Here is a 15,701-nt window from a genome sequence, read left to right as displayed (position 1 = left end):
AGTGCCTGATCTACTCTGATTAAATCATTTTAAATTCCCATAGATATCAGTGAGTGTAGGACTGGGCCCTAAAAGTATGAATTATCTTAGGATCTGATAATATTTACTTATATGGTTAAATTTCACAATTATAGGTTTGATATTAAGACAATGGATCTTTAGCTGCCCATGTTTATATATAGGCTAAGGAAAACCAAATCAGACAAAAGAGCAAACTTTACCTATTTCAACATATGTTTCAGCATGTATGTTCCATTTTGCTTGGAAATTAGTGATAGTAAGTAAAATTTTGTAATGCAAAAAAGATGTGGATGTGCTTATTCTGCAACATTTCAAATTTTCCTCCGTTGTTCAGCATTAGTTGCAGTAAGTGGAAGAAGTACATTAATGGGGATATTTTCAAAGACACAAATGGCAGATATGTGATTTCTCATTGATTCTAGGACCTTGAAAATCTCCACTTCAATATAATTTTAAACTTCCTTTTAATAGGTGTAGACATGTGTATAAGATAACCTAAAGAAATGTGGCTGCCAGAACAGATGCCACTCTGCTGTTTCTTCCTGCCTTGGAGCTCATCTTGCACAAAGTTCACCTCTGTTCTAATGCCTGCCACATGATTTAATTCCTAGTAGATGATCATTTCAGAGAGGAGGCTGCTTACAGCTCACAAGGGTGTTAATCTGGTGTTCAGTGGTCTCTCAAATCTTTGTTTTCTTATCTCCCAATCTGGACAACAGTTCTTCGGCTTCTCTGTCTCCTGTGCTCTTGGTTATTTTATCAGGACCTAGGTGCGCCCTGCACGTCTTGGGGCTCAATCTGGCTCAGTTGCCCACTGAGCTTTTTCATGCACTTTTACTCTATGTTTCACTTTCTGTCCTCCATGTTCTTTCCCTTCCTTACTTTGCATCTGAGTTGTCCTGGACTCTTATGAGGTACTCTTCTTCACCCCTTTTCTAGTGTCCCCCCTCCTAGTCTTCTGGACTAACTAGACAAAATCTGGACACCTCGGTACTCACAACCAATTAAAGTACATTCCCCTTCCCTAGGGTAACTGACACACTGTATCTTTAAGCCCTGTGCCAGGTTTTGGTGTCCACCTCTTTAAGTCTTCCCTGCCTTTCATGGATCCACCAGCTTCAGGTAACACCTTAAGTCTCTTCCTGCTAGAATCCTAGCTGCTCCCTCACCAAAGGAGGGACACCCCTTCTCTGACAGTAATCCTCTCCACTCTTCAGAGCTTTTCCCCTCCCTACTTTTGAGTTCTGGTGTCTGCCTTTATTGGCCTGGCACAGGCTGCTAATTAGTCTGCCCTCCTTGGGTACCTCCTCCCTCCAGCCTGTTAGTTCCCATAGCAACTGGGCAAGTGGACTTGCTTTTAGGGCTACATTTCAGGGCTCTGTCCTGCATTCCCTGCCCCAAGCCAGAGTGGCATATAGTGAATACAAAAACATTACATAAATTGGGCATGATGAAAGTCACCCCCATAGAAATAGATAAGAGAAGCCCTACAAGCAGTGCTTAAGCTATACTTTAGTTACTACACATCACGGCGAAGTCCTGATCCTACAGACAATAGTAAATTGGATTACTCATATCTGAAGTTTGAACCACAGACATAAGTCTTTGTAGGATGCAGGACTGATAAGCTATAACCCATCCAATTACAGAAATTCGTAGCACTTTATAATCAGCATGTTCTATAGCAGCAAAAATAATTAATTTTATTTCTATTTCTAAAAATATTAAATACATTTAACACACTGAGCTTTGAGAAAATTTACAGAACTCTGAGGGTGGAGCCACATGAGCAGGGGCATGCATTTGCAGCAGTACAAATAGTAGTGGTACAAATTTGTGCTGCTACTTTGTGCCTCGGTACATGCCCCTGCCCACCCACTCTCCTCCCCGCCCAGGCATGGAGGGAAGCTCTAGCCCCTGTACAACTCAAGCAGGCTCCAGGGAGGAAAAAAAAAAAGGTCAGGCTTGCCACTTGTTTTTTTACTTCAGTGGAGCCTGCCTGCACAGTCTGCTGCCAGGTCCCACAGCCCTTGAACTGCATAAGACCCACCAAACCCCGAGCATGTCAGCATCCAGCATCCCATGCACTGTTGCACTTTGTTAGGTAACAAACTAAAACACCTCAGAGGTGTTTTATCTTGGTCTGTACCAAACTTATTTAAAGTGGAATATGCTGCTAAGCATGCAAACAGAAATTCCATTAAAATGGAATACGCTGCCGAGCATGCAAACAGCAATGCCTTTAAAGTGGTGCAAAAGGGCATTTAAGCCACTTTAAAGGCCAATTTTGTGGTGTTTACAAAGGCCCAATAACAGGAGATGGAAAAGTGAGAGTGGCATAAATAGAGTGTTGTGTACCAAATAAAGAATCCAGAGTCCTCCACCCCACATGGAAACACATATATGAGCTGTAGAGAGTTTGTCGATACTGGATAGGCCTCATCTTTGGACACACAGGGAGTATCTACACATGTGCATTTTCTGGACAGTAACTGAAATTACTGTGCAATACATGGACACGTCTACACACAGATGCCTATACCATGCAGTAAATATGGTGGCTTACACTGACTTGAGTGATAAATTTTACCTTGCATTATGCAGGTATCAAATTTATGCCTGTTTAGTTACTGTACAATAACACACATGTAAGCGCCTTACTGCACAGTAACACTGTGTGTGGACTAAGTTTAGTGTTAATGCACTTTAGCGCTTGCATGTGTAGACACCAGCCTATTCCCATTTACTGCACAGTAAATTTAAGCCAGCATAAATGCATGTGTAGACACACTAACAGATAGGAATCATGGAAGACATCCTTGACTCTGAGGGATTGCTATAGAAGAGAAGGCCTTTTAATATTAATATTGCCACTTTCTCACAATTGTGCTGTGATCATAATAAAGGTCTTCACAGTTGGTTAACTTAACATAAGTAATCCTATTTAGTTCAGTGTGTCTACTTACATATATAAAGTTAAGCCTGCATTCAAGTCTGAAAACCAGGGCTTTTGTAATTATAAATAAGTGTTGATAATGTGATGATAAGACAGGATAAGATGTTCTATTTCAATGTTATTGCACTGGGAATGAAATGTAGTGTTTATTGTTTTTTCCAACATAATGCTTGTTACATTAAAAAAAAAAGACAAAAAAGCAAGATTGGATAAGCAACTGCTGATCTCTGTTTATCAAGCAACAAGGTTTTCTCACTGACAGTCAATTCAGTTTTATCTGCTTGTAGGTTGGCTGGATCAGTAATCTATACATTAGTAAAGTGATGAATCAGATTGCTGGACAGATCAATTTGTTGTCCTTGCCATTTGATCCATCTCAATTACTGATGAACAAGCTTCAGTCTGTGTTGTAGAGGACAAATTAGTGAGATACAACATAAATTGCTGAAGGAACACAGCCACAAAACATCCCACTTGGTGTTTCCCCCCACCATTAAGGCTTGGAGAAGGGTGAGTCAGAGGAGACTGAAACAGATACCAAAAGAATTAACTGAAAGGAAGTAATGCTACAATATAATATTCGTTTTGGGGTTCTAGACCTGTAATATAATTAGGTGTTGTTTATGTTAATTCTCTCAGGCTCTGCACATTGCAGAGTCAAAGCCATTGTCAGCAGCCTTCTATTCTAGAATATTATAATATTGTTCCTATTTTACTTAAATATTTAAGGAGTTTCCTACTACTGCTACTTAGAATAAGCCCAAAAAATGATGTATACACACAAAGAGGAGCAGGGAATTAATTAAAATTATACATGAGTATGTTTTACAAATACATAATATGAATAAAATAATACAAATTGTGGTTATGAATAACTGTATTGCTATTAAAAGCTCAAAAAGGAGACAAACTAATAAATGAGGAACTAAGAAATCAGAACTGAGAAATGTTGTCACTTGCATAATAATTTGTCCTGAAGCTGGGCACCAGATACATTATTTATTAACATTATGGCACTGCTTCTCTTTACTTTCAATCTATAATATTTTCCTTTCCCCTCTCCCACTCCTTGTAAAATGCAAGTCATTTTTTGTTTTTTTAAGATCCTGGACCTTGTCTATGCACATGCATTTTCTCCAAGCTAGATTTACTGTGCAGTAAACTACTGCACACCAAGGGTTTTTGGGTAGGTGTCTACACATGTGAGGATTAGGGAAGATATTTGCTCTCAGTTTCCTGCAACCCTGCAGTGCACCCCTGTGGCCACTGAGGGGAACTCCAATCTCTGCAGGTGCTAGCCCAGAAGCTGGCAGGGAGCACTGGTTGGGGGCGGGGGGTGGGGGGAGACTGCTGGTAGAGCAAGAGCAATGTCCCCCTACCCTGGCAGCAAGGAGCTCCTGTCCCAATCTGTTGATGGGGTAGCTAGCAGCCAGCTCCAGGCTGGGCAGGGAACTGTCCCCATGCAGGGAGCTCCCAGCCACTATGGAGTGGGGTCTGGGAATTTGTTTCCCACCCAGCTCCAGGAACAGGCTGGGGAGCTTTTTCCCCCTCCAGCTCTGGTGGATCTATGTGGGGAACAAGCTTCCCAGCCTGTTCTCCCCAGCTCTCTACTGGTGGAGCTGGGTGGGGAACAAGCTCCCTAGCCCCTACCTACAAGGAGCTCTCAGCATTGGCTCTATGACCATAGAGCTGCTGCTGGGTGACACCTATTAGGCCTGTTTGAAGTGGCTAGTATTCACTTTCAGTCAGATTCAGGTTTGCTGACTTGGAGGGCAGTGATTCGATTCAGTGATTCTAGTCACTGTCCCGAATCAATTCAGCTGAATATGATTCACAGCTTTGGCCACCGCTGAATCAGCTGAACCTCTGAATAGGCCCTATCCCCTCCCCAATCTCAATGGCTACCCCACCTGGCCGCAGCTGCCAGTCCTTTAAAAAAAAAAAGCCCGCACTCACCACCTGCTGCCAGATTTGGGAGTGATCCCTGCTGACCCATGCCATGTGGGGGCTCTGCCATGATCTCCCTGACCCCCACCAGCTTTCGCAGCCCCCCACCCCATGACTGGTCTGCCCATCCCAGCTCCTAGCTCTTAAAAAAAAATCCCCACTCACTGGCTCCTGCAAAGCAGGGGAGGAATTCCCACTGCCCCCCACTGCCCCCCACTGTCCCACGCAGCAGGGGGGATATGTCATGTGCCCCAAGAAGCCCCAAGGCAGCTGAAGAAACTGGTGAGTTGTGGCTTCTTCTTTTTTCTTTTTTTTAAAGGGCCTGGAGCTGGGGAGGGCAGGGCAGGGCAACAGAGCGGGGGATGGGAGGGCACATGGGGGTTGGGGTTTCATGGCACCATGGGGCAGTGGGGTGCAGCAGGGATCACCCCCACACCTGGCAGCACCTTGTGAGTGGGGGCTCTTTTTTAAAGAGTTGGGGCTGGGAAGGGCAGCCATGTGTGGGGGCTGGGACAGAGGGCAGGGCTCAAGGGGCTCTCAGGGGGGCTGGGTGAGAAAGCAGGGGATGGGGCCTGGTGGGGGTCCCCCCATATTTTCCTCCCCTCTCCTCTAGCCCCTCCTCCCCCACCTCCTCCTTACCAGCATGGAGTCCAGGTCCAGCTCCCTGCTGCAGTGAATGGGGATTGCCTGAATTGCCAAAGCTCTCTGAATATTTTCCAAATCAATTCAGAGAGCTTTGAATCAAGTCAGACCTTTTAACTGACCACCGAATCAGGCCAAACCTCCTCTGAATCGAATCGGCACTCAAAACTTTGCACAGCCCTAATGCTTATCTCCCAGCCTGAGCCCCATTGTAATAGGACTCAGGCTAGGAGACCCTTATCTCCAAGCAGCAGCTCTGACACTGGAGGGCTGCTTATGTGAGATGCTTATGCAAAACTGTGGGACTCAGGCTGAAAGACCCTTATCTCAGAGTGTGAGCCCCATGGTCACAGGGCTCAGCCTGGGAGATAAGGGTCAGCTTGCCTAATCCCTGCAACTGTGGGGCTCAGGCTGGGTCGTAAGCATCTCCCAGCAGTGGCCCATGGCCACAGAGCTGGTTCTAGTACATAAGGGTTTCCCAGCCCCTGCTCTGCAATTGTAATCTGGGAGCAGGAGGCTTGGAGCTCCCTGCTGCCATGGCAGGGGGATATTGTCCCCATGTGGTCTCCTGTGGCAGAGCCCACCCTCCCAGCAGGCAGCTCCTGGAGTAGAGAGCTATCTCCCGCCCTCTCATAGACATCTGACCAGTAGACCTATGTAAATAGGGACCTATTTGATTCGGATCCAGATTCAGCCAATTCAGATGCCAGTGATTCAATTCAGAGCTCTGAATCATTTTTCCACTTTAGTTTGGCTGAATCGGCTTCAAAGCTTCGGAGTCGATTGGGAGCCGATTTGGAGATTTGGCCATAGGGTATAATGGGGAATCAATGAACTATCTATAACTTTTTAGCTTTTGTCAGATTTTGATTAAACTTACAGGGGTGCTAGCCTCTACTGAGAGCATGAAGCTTGCCAAGCTTCAAAGTGCTAGGTGCAGGGGTTTCTGGGAAACTGTACCTCAAAATCCTGAAAGCAAAACACATGTCATGTGTGTGTGTTACACCACAGTGGGGTGAAAACAGCAGGAGTGATAGTCCATGCTGAGTCCATAAAGCCTACCAATATTCAAAGAGATAGGTTCAAGGATTTATGGGAAACTGCACCTCAAGCTGCTGACAAGCAAAACTTGTGTCACGTGTGTCAACAGCGGGGTGAAAACTGCAGTGACAATAGCCCCTGCTGAGGCCACAACATCTTCCAAGTTTAAGGGAGATAGGTGCAGGGGTTTCTGGAAAACTGCATCTCAAGCTGCTGACAAGCACAATTCATGACATAGGTGACACTGTGTGTGTATTAAGGCATAGTGGGGTGAAAACTTCAGGCCTGGTAGGCCCTGCTGCAGCCACGAAGCCTGCCAGCTGTCAAGGAGATAGGTGAAGGTGAAGTCTGGCTTTTGGGGCCCTGAACCTCTGGCTGCTAACAGGCAAAACTGGTGACGTGGGTGCTTGTGTGACTGTGTTTCTCTTAGGGCACAGGGGAGTGAAAAGAACTACTGCATGCCTGCCAGGCCCTGCTTAGGCTACAAAGCCTGCCAACTGTCTCTGTCTGGCTTAGGGCACAGGGGTTTGAAAAACACCACTGCAGGCCTCCTATGCCCTGCCAGGCAACAAAGCCTGCCAGCTGTGTCTATTTTGTCTTAGGGCACAGGGGGGTTAAAAACACTACTGCAGGCCTGCTATGCCCTCCCAGGCCATGAAGCATGCCAGCTGTCAAAGAGATAGGTGCAGGCGCAGTCTGGCTTCTAAGGCCCTGCACCTATGGCTGCTAACAGGCAAAACTCATGATGTGGATGGGTGACACTGTGTGTGTGTTAAGGTGCGCCCTCACTGGCGCTGGGGCCTCTACACAACATGTTAGTGTTCCCCAGTGAGGCTCCTCCTCCCCTATTGTGTCAGTCTGGTCCACCACTTTACATGACAACAGGTAAAATAACTTAGTGACTGAATGAGCACTAGCAGTAGCACCAGCAGCATCTCAGGTAGCCAAACTGTCAGAGAGCCCTTCTTTCCTCTCAAATAGAAGCTGCTTCTTCTCTATCATGTCTGTTAAGGTGTGCTTTCACTGTGCAACTCTATGTGTGTCTGTGTGTGTGTGTGTACTTGTGTTCAGGTTCACCCTCATTGGCACTGGAGCCTCTGCACAACACGGCAGTGTGCCCCAGTGAGGTCTCCTCCTCCCCAACAGCCTCGGTCCAGTTCACCACTGTAAACGATGGCAGGTCAAAATAACTTAGCTGGCTTAACACCAGTAGCATCAGCAGAAGCATCAAAAGTATCCAAATGGAACTGTCACAGAGTCTTTCTTTTTATAAAGGAATTGATAGCAAGAAGTAAAATTGTTGTGTTGTGTTGGATATATGATGTTACTCATGGTGTGTGATGGCTTATCTTATGTTTTTATGTCTATATGTTTATTTGTTTATTATGAAAAAGAAGGAATACTTAAAAATATATATCTTAGGAAGCTTTTGGGTTGAAAAACCCTTTGTCAGGCTGAGGAAGTACCTGCAGTTGGTGTGTCTCCTGGTTCTGGATGGAAGGAATAGTAAAGAAGCCAGAGGCTGGCCTGGCATGTAATGCAGGCAAGAAAGCCAGTCAGTGAAAATGGAAATGGAGGTGTCAGGGGGGGAGAGACAGGCTGGGGTGGGAAGTGGGGGGGGAAGGGGAATGTAGCAGCGCAGGTAAAAGTGCAGAGGTACCTGGGGAGTCAGGTGTCTGGCAGGTTGCAGTGTGTCAGAATTCCACTGTCTAATCTATATTGAGTCCATCAGTTTCTGTACCTACTACCTAGGAGGCTGATGAAGTGCAGTTCATAGGCCCGGCTGTGAAATGTGGTTTGCAGTGTAATTTGTTCCCTTTCAGGATCAGGCCTGAGAGACTGGAGGCAGAGTGTTTTTTTGGTGAAGAATGTGCCCCCAGAGGTAGTTGGGTACTGTTGTCTTTGATAGAGTCTGGTGTGCAGTTTGTGGGGGTACTAGAGATAGTTGGCAGGTTTTGTGTTTTGAGCTGTAGGATGTTGGCTTCATTTTTGGTGATAAGGTTAGGTGCTTGTTTGTATGTACAAATCACTTTTCAGAGCTGGGCTAAGCAAGTGCATTTCATCAGCCTCCTAGGTGGTGGACAGAACAGGTGTTGCCAGGCAATTGTGGCCAGATCCTGCCACATCTTGCTGTGGCTTGCCCAGAAGGCCAAGGGGTTGCAGTCCAGTGGCTCCACATCCTCAGTGAGATAGGTAGCCACTGAAGCCTTGGTGCTACCTGCCCGAGGCTGGGGTCTGGAGCGTTTGAACCCCAGCATTGAAGCTATACCCATGGCCCACATTGGCAGTGGCTGGTGTAGAGGAGACTGGCTGGTGCTGGTGCCGGTGCCCCTCCTCCACATCCCCTTGCCTCTGCATTTTGGCCTCCCTGACTTTGTTGACCAGCACTTGCATCCAGTGATCAAGGGTTTTGGGGCTGCCAGTGCACATGTTCCCCTTCACATGCTCGGGTCACACAGGCCTGCCATCATGTAGACCGTACTGGACTGTAAGGGATCCAGCCATGTCCTAATGCCCTTCTTCAACCGCCTCACCAGTGCATGCATTTCTGGTGACAGTGGCTTGCCACAGCCAGGAACATTGATCCCCTGGAACTTTCCCATTTGGTCCTCAAGTTCCCTCACTATGGAGATCATCTGGGGCATCACCAGCACTAAAGGTCTCGGTGGCCTCAAAGAAGGGCTTGAGGACCACCAAGATCTGGGAGATGATACCTCACTCAGCTCTGTTCAGGGGGCCGCTGATCCTGATCTCCCCAAGCAAAGCCATCTCATGGATGGACTTGACTTCTGTTGCTCCACCAGCCTCTCGAGCATCAGGTATGTGGAGTTCCACCGAGTCTCCACATCCTGCAAGATTTTGTGCTGTGGGATGCTCAGCTCTGCCTGTTTCTCCTGCAGCATCTTCCCCCCTTGATGCTGTGATGAAAGTAGCCCACCACCTTTCTGCATTTTGAAATCACCTGGCTTGTAGCAGTAGTGGTGGCATCACTGGCAGCCCTGCCCCCTTCCAAGGCATCCGTGACTATGAGGTGCAGCCTGTGTGCTACGCAGCAGATACCAACAAAGTTGGCATCATGGACAGCCTTCACCACCTTGGCCCCATTATCGTTGACCATAAACCCATGGGTGTGCTCAACCTGCCCAATGAGCAACCTCTGCACCATGCAGTTCATGGCCTCCATGATCTCCTTTGCCATGTGGGACTCATCCAGAATCTGAGCTTGGAGAAGAGCCCACTGATGGCCAGACTGATCACACCAGTGCCTTGTGAGGGAGAAGTAGGCATGATCGCCACCCTGGCTGCTCCTGATGTTGTAGGTGAAGTGCAAGGCTACCTGCAGCCCTGCCTTGTGCAGCTCCTCCCTCAAGGACTCTCTGCATGCCTCATACAGGGAGGGCACCACTGTCCTGCTAAAGGTGGTGCATGTGGGCACTTTGTAAGATGGGGCCAGAAGCACTATGAGCCACCTGAACCCTAGCCGCTCAAGTAGGGAAAAGGGCTGAATATCCAGAGCAAGCATCTCCCCAATGGTCTGGGTGATCTTGCTCACTTTTGCAACACCCCGCTCTGTCTGTAGCTTTCCCCTGTTGTTCCAGGGTGGCCTGCCTCTGCTTTGGGGAGAAGGGGGCTTTGGAGTGAGAAGGGGACTTCCCTTTGGGCACACTCACACTGGTGCCAGGCTGAGAAGAAAGAAGGGCAAGGGGATTCTGCCTCCTGAGATGCAGCACCATCGCTGTGGTGGAAAAGTGATTCCACAACCTCAACCTCCTCTGAGGTGCTACTTTCCGGAGGAGACCTGGGTCTAGGGGAAATTTGAGGGGTGTAGAGCACAAACTCTGATTCCCCCTCTGTGTTGCATGCATGCACTGGACTCATCTTTGATTGTTTGATTGATTCAGTAATAAGTATTCAGAACTATGTAAAAAATGTGTGCTGTCTGTGTGTCTGTTTTCTTCTCCACTGTGATGTACTTATTTACCGTGAATTATGATTGTGCAGTGTGACTGTTGTGTGTTTTACTCCCTCTGTGTTATTCCCTCTGTGTTGCATGCATGAATTGGACTCTTCTTTGATTATTAATAACTATATATGGTGTCTTCTTCTGTGATGTTCTATTAATGTGAATGTGTGACTACTACTGTATTCTTGTTCTTCTTCTGTGTTGTAATGTGTACCTAAAATGATGTATCTCCTTCTTCTAAGATCCTGAGTTCTGTGAATTGATTCGGAAAGCCAAAAGCAGCTAGTGATTCAATTTGGACTCGGAGATTCGGCCTCCAAATTGTCCGAAGCTTTTCTGAGTCTGAATCGCTGTCTGAAGCTTTGCACAGCTCTACCGACCAGGAGCAGATTTGTCTTCTGGCCAAGTGCCTACATGAGTGCTATGGCACCATTACTTACGCCAAGTAAATTTGCTACTTGCATTTGCAGGTGGAGAATTTACTCAGGATTAGGGAGGTTTACTGTGACGTATGCTAATACACAATTAAGCGGCTTGTGTACATATGCCCTGGGAACAAGAAGGTAAGGGATACCAATTTAGCTTATTCATGAAAACTTCAAGAAAACAAAAGTAATCCAAACAAAAACTAGCATTGGACAGTTGAGTTTGATGGGATACTGAAATACAGTTTTGCCATTATCTAGGGTTCTTTCAGGTTATAAATTAGGAACACACAGTCCCCAGTCTTGATTCTAAATGGCATCTTTCCACAGTTTAGTAGCCACTGCTGTCATCTTAGGGTTACATCAAAGGGTAAGAAAACCGTGGGTATAAGAAAGAGGCTGCACATATTATATTTTTTGTAATTTATTGAGGAAGAGAATGAGAAGGGTGGATGAGCTGTGTGGGATATTCCCTGCAGCTAAGTTCTTCTTCGAAGATGATCCCTAGCATCTGGCAAATCCATCACTAGGAGCAAATTCCAGCTGGAGCGAGTTAGTAACTCAATGGATGTTCCAATTTGTGCCACAGCCTGGCACTGGGTCTAGACTAGGGGATGGAGAAAGCTGGCAGAGAAGAATGTGAGCTTGGAACGGCTGAGAATCAAGCCAATTGGCTTTAAATTTGAATAATCACTTCAGGATTTGTGCAAAGGGCCAAACTTTTAATTGTCCAAATTAGCTGTTGTGGATGACCTTCAACCCATTTTTTAAATGCTTTAGAGAGATTATTTTAATCAAACAAGTTTTAACTACAGTTTTCCCACCTCTATAAGCCTTACTGGAATGCACAAATTGACCCTGATGTACCTTTGAAAATATATTGAAGTCTGTTAAATTCTTTTAGTCAGTATAGTTATATTAAAATATTACTAATGCATAGTTTCATACTATATTAAGTAGAAAAGCACCATTTAAACTGGAAAAAAAAAGTTCCTTTTACTTAATGAGGGCGAATATAATAAGTAGGTTACTGAGGAACACTGTAAAATAAAACAGTACAGGTTCAGGATAAAATGGTAGATAATTCCTGATAGAAAATCTTAGTGGTTCTAGAAACTTTGGCATTCTGTAGTTGTACAATATGTAATTTGGGTGCAAAAAATATTCCATTGCAAATAACATCTTATATTTTTTCCCAATATCACTTTGTTTTGAAAGTTTACTTAATATGTTCAGAAAATTACTGATCACTATTTGCAGAGCGAAAAAAATGGTAACTAAGACTGGTCAAAAATATCATAGCAGGAACCTCTTAAAATGCCATGTAGGAACATGTCAGTTTCATTTTCTTCCAAAATTAAACTTTTTTCTTAAGCCAAAACATTTGTATTTTGATTTTCCATTAAGGAAAACTTTGAAGTTTTGATATTTCTTTTATAAAAATATTGACTTGTATATCTCTATGATTACAATTTAAAACAAAATTCTGATTGATCCAAAATGGTTTGTTTCTAAAATGACATTTTGTAGATATTTTAATAGAATGGAAATACATTTTGAAATTATGGGATTTTGCACAAAGTGAAGATGCCACTTCTTGCATTATTCTACCACTAGTATATTTTCAGACTAGACACAGATATGTGGCATAATAGAAGTGACTGTGTTTTCTCATTTCTCTCCCGCCTATATGGTGGAATCCTTGGACTAATTTCTTTCAAGGGCCATCAGTCATAGATGCTATGTCTTCCCTTGTGAACAATTAGTTTAGACGTGGTAAAAACCAAACTAAATTAGCCATGCATTGTAGGCCATATCACAACTGTCCAGAACTCTTCTGTGTCTGGCAGTTTCTGCATAAATCAGTTAAGCCTTACTTAAAATGTGCATGTAAACATGGTTTGATGGAACCCATAAAAAAGATAATTTCAGTCATACCTCAACAACCAAAATAGCTGAACTGCAAACATTGTTCAATGCTTATCTATACAACTTCAGTTATGCAATGTTTTATTAATTCATTTTGTCTTATTTGATATTTATTGTTTTATTTATTTATTTTGCTTTACTTATTAATGTTGAGAGAGTGATATTTTTAATTCCAAAAAGCAGGGGTGTCAAACATATGGCCAGCTGGATATGGCCCATGGAACCATGTAGTCTAGCCCATGGGGATCTTAAAGGGGCTGGGAATGTGGGGGTGGGGCAAAAGGGAATAGGGCCCACTAGTAAAACCAAGAGCATAGAGCCCTGTTGGGGATGCATGTTGATGGCAGGGGGCAAGTGATGGATGCACTGACCCTTGCAGCTGCCACCACCACTTGTCCCACTACTGCCAGCTAGAATAAGCCTGTGAGCAACTCTACAGTCCAGATCCAGTTTGGAGGCCCAAGTAAGTTTGACCTCCCCTGGCATAAAGCACCAGAAAGTCAAAAGTAAAATTGTGGCCTGCATAGAAGGCAAAGATAAGAATATTGCAATGTACAGACAAGTAAGAATAAAATCTCTGTGTAAAGTTTCTGCTCTAGTTCTGAGCCTAGTTTTGAGAGCATATTTAAGATCTGATCAGAAGTCTCTCTCTCTCTCTCTCTTTTTTTTTTTTTTGGAATGCACAGCATTCGAATTCAGCAAACGGGTAGCACTCAACAGAGCTATAAGGAAAAGAAAATAAATACAATGACAAGTCCATCAACCTGATATCCAGAAAAAAATCTCTCTTGTAAGGAGACAGCTGATATAAAGCCTACCTGGGATATATGTCAGTGGCAAATCTAAGGCACAAATATTAATTAATCTTTAAAATTGGTAGTTGTAACCCATCCTTTAATTTTTTTTTCATTTTCCCTAGTTGAAATCTAATATTGAGGTTAAAGTTATTTTCATGTTCTACTTAGTCTTACAGATGGCTGGATTCAATAGCAGTGGAAGCCACGAAAGAGAAGTGGGAGATTACTCCACAGAGGTGAGAGGGGATAATGTGAATGGGTATTTGGTAAGAGAGTTAAAAAATGGTAATGACCTCATCCTAGCTGCAGTGAAAATGGCAGGTTCATAAGGACAGAATGTGTAACCCTCCATAACCTTATGCTAGATTTCCTCCTCTTTTCTGTGAAGCTAGTTTTAAACTGAAACAATGGTAAGGAGAGAAGCCAAAGAAAGTTCACCCTCCAGATAGTTTTTCTTTCCCTCAACCAAGATAACATCCCATTAGGTTCTTAACCCTACTAAAAAAACAGAACAAAACAAAACAATGCAGATGAATGTGACATGGAAGAAGGCTTGTCATGGGGAAAACGTTGTGCAAATCTAACTTTCAAAAGATGTAATCCCCAAAGCCCAAAGCAAAGCGTTATCTTGTTCAAATTTTCAGTTTTCCTATATCTTAGTGCTGTTTTGCATTATCAATGGGCTTGAACAATGTTGAAAAATATAGGTTCTCCTTTGTGGGAAGAGTGGCTTCTTTTCAAGGAATGCCAACAGCTCAGGAAACATCAGCTACATCTCAATGTAGAACTAGGGTTGCTGGATGTAAGAGAAGTTTGGTTTTACTATCACATTGCAGAAACAAAGGATGAAAGAACTGTGAGAGCTGTATGAGAGCTATAAGCACCTTTGATTACTGCATTTCTTTATTAAAAAGAAACTCTCAGTAATTTAAAATATTGTCACATGAGTACATTATACCCAGGAAAAGAGTCTTTCCAGGACCTGCTTGTAGGGAAAGTGAACTGCTGACAAACCATGTGTATGACTTCCTCCTATAATAACTTCTCATCAGAAACTATTCTGTTTCACTGCACTTTGTTAGGTGTGATTAACCTACCAACATGTATTCAATGGGATTATTTTAATTAAAGGAATTAGAAATGAACAGGGTAATATACTTTCTCTGGCTTGTCTCTGCTTATTCTGTTAATTTTTCATTCTTTCTTGTATGTCTTTACTAAGGGAGAAGAGCAAGCTTCTGTAATAAATGAAATAGAAATTAATGTGAGGGAAACCTTTAAAAACCTTTAAAAAAATTATGGGCACAAAGCAAATGATGTCTACCTACTGTTTATATATACTCAGTCTCTTAGTCACTTTTCCCTATTTGGATTACTTTATTTTTTGATAAGCATCAAAGTCACAGAAGGTTTGTATTAGATTTCATTCCTATGCCTAGGTAGTTCAGATACAATAGTTAATTTAAACTGACTCAAATCTCCTTTACTACATATTGATGCTTCTATGTTAGCGAGCTCAGGTTGCTTATGAAACCCATTGATGAGTATGTTATACGTCCATCTTTCGTGCTGAACCACAGAGGGTATGTGTAGAGATTCTTTACTCTAGCTCAAATTTTAAAGTGATATTTTTAGCTATGGCAATCCCAAATTCATGTCCCGGTTTGTCTGAGGAGAGGGTGACAATCATACTTGTTCAATTCAGATTTTGTGATGAGGTTCCTTCTAGCCCAGTTGTCTAAAGTTGGACCAGAAACCTATAGCCTGCTGGCCAGATACAGCCTGTGAAAGCACTGGGTGTAGCCCAGGACAGCTTGTGGAAGTGGTAGCATGCTCCAGCCATGGCAGCAGAGAAGGTATCCCCAGGGTTCTACCATCTGCTTCATTCTGAATTTCTTCTTCAGCATCTTCTAATCACCAACGGGTGCAATGATTTGCAGCCTGCAGTAGGAGCTAAATTGCAAACAGCAGCCCATACT

Source organism: Alligator mississippiensis, chromosome 1, assembly GCF_030867095.1.
Source record: "Alligator mississippiensis isolate rAllMis1 chromosome 1, rAllMis1, whole genome shotgun sequence".
NCBI lineage: Eukaryota > Metazoa > Chordata > Crocodylia > Alligatoridae > Alligator > Alligator mississippiensis.
Note: the sequence above shows the minus strand (reverse complement) of the source record.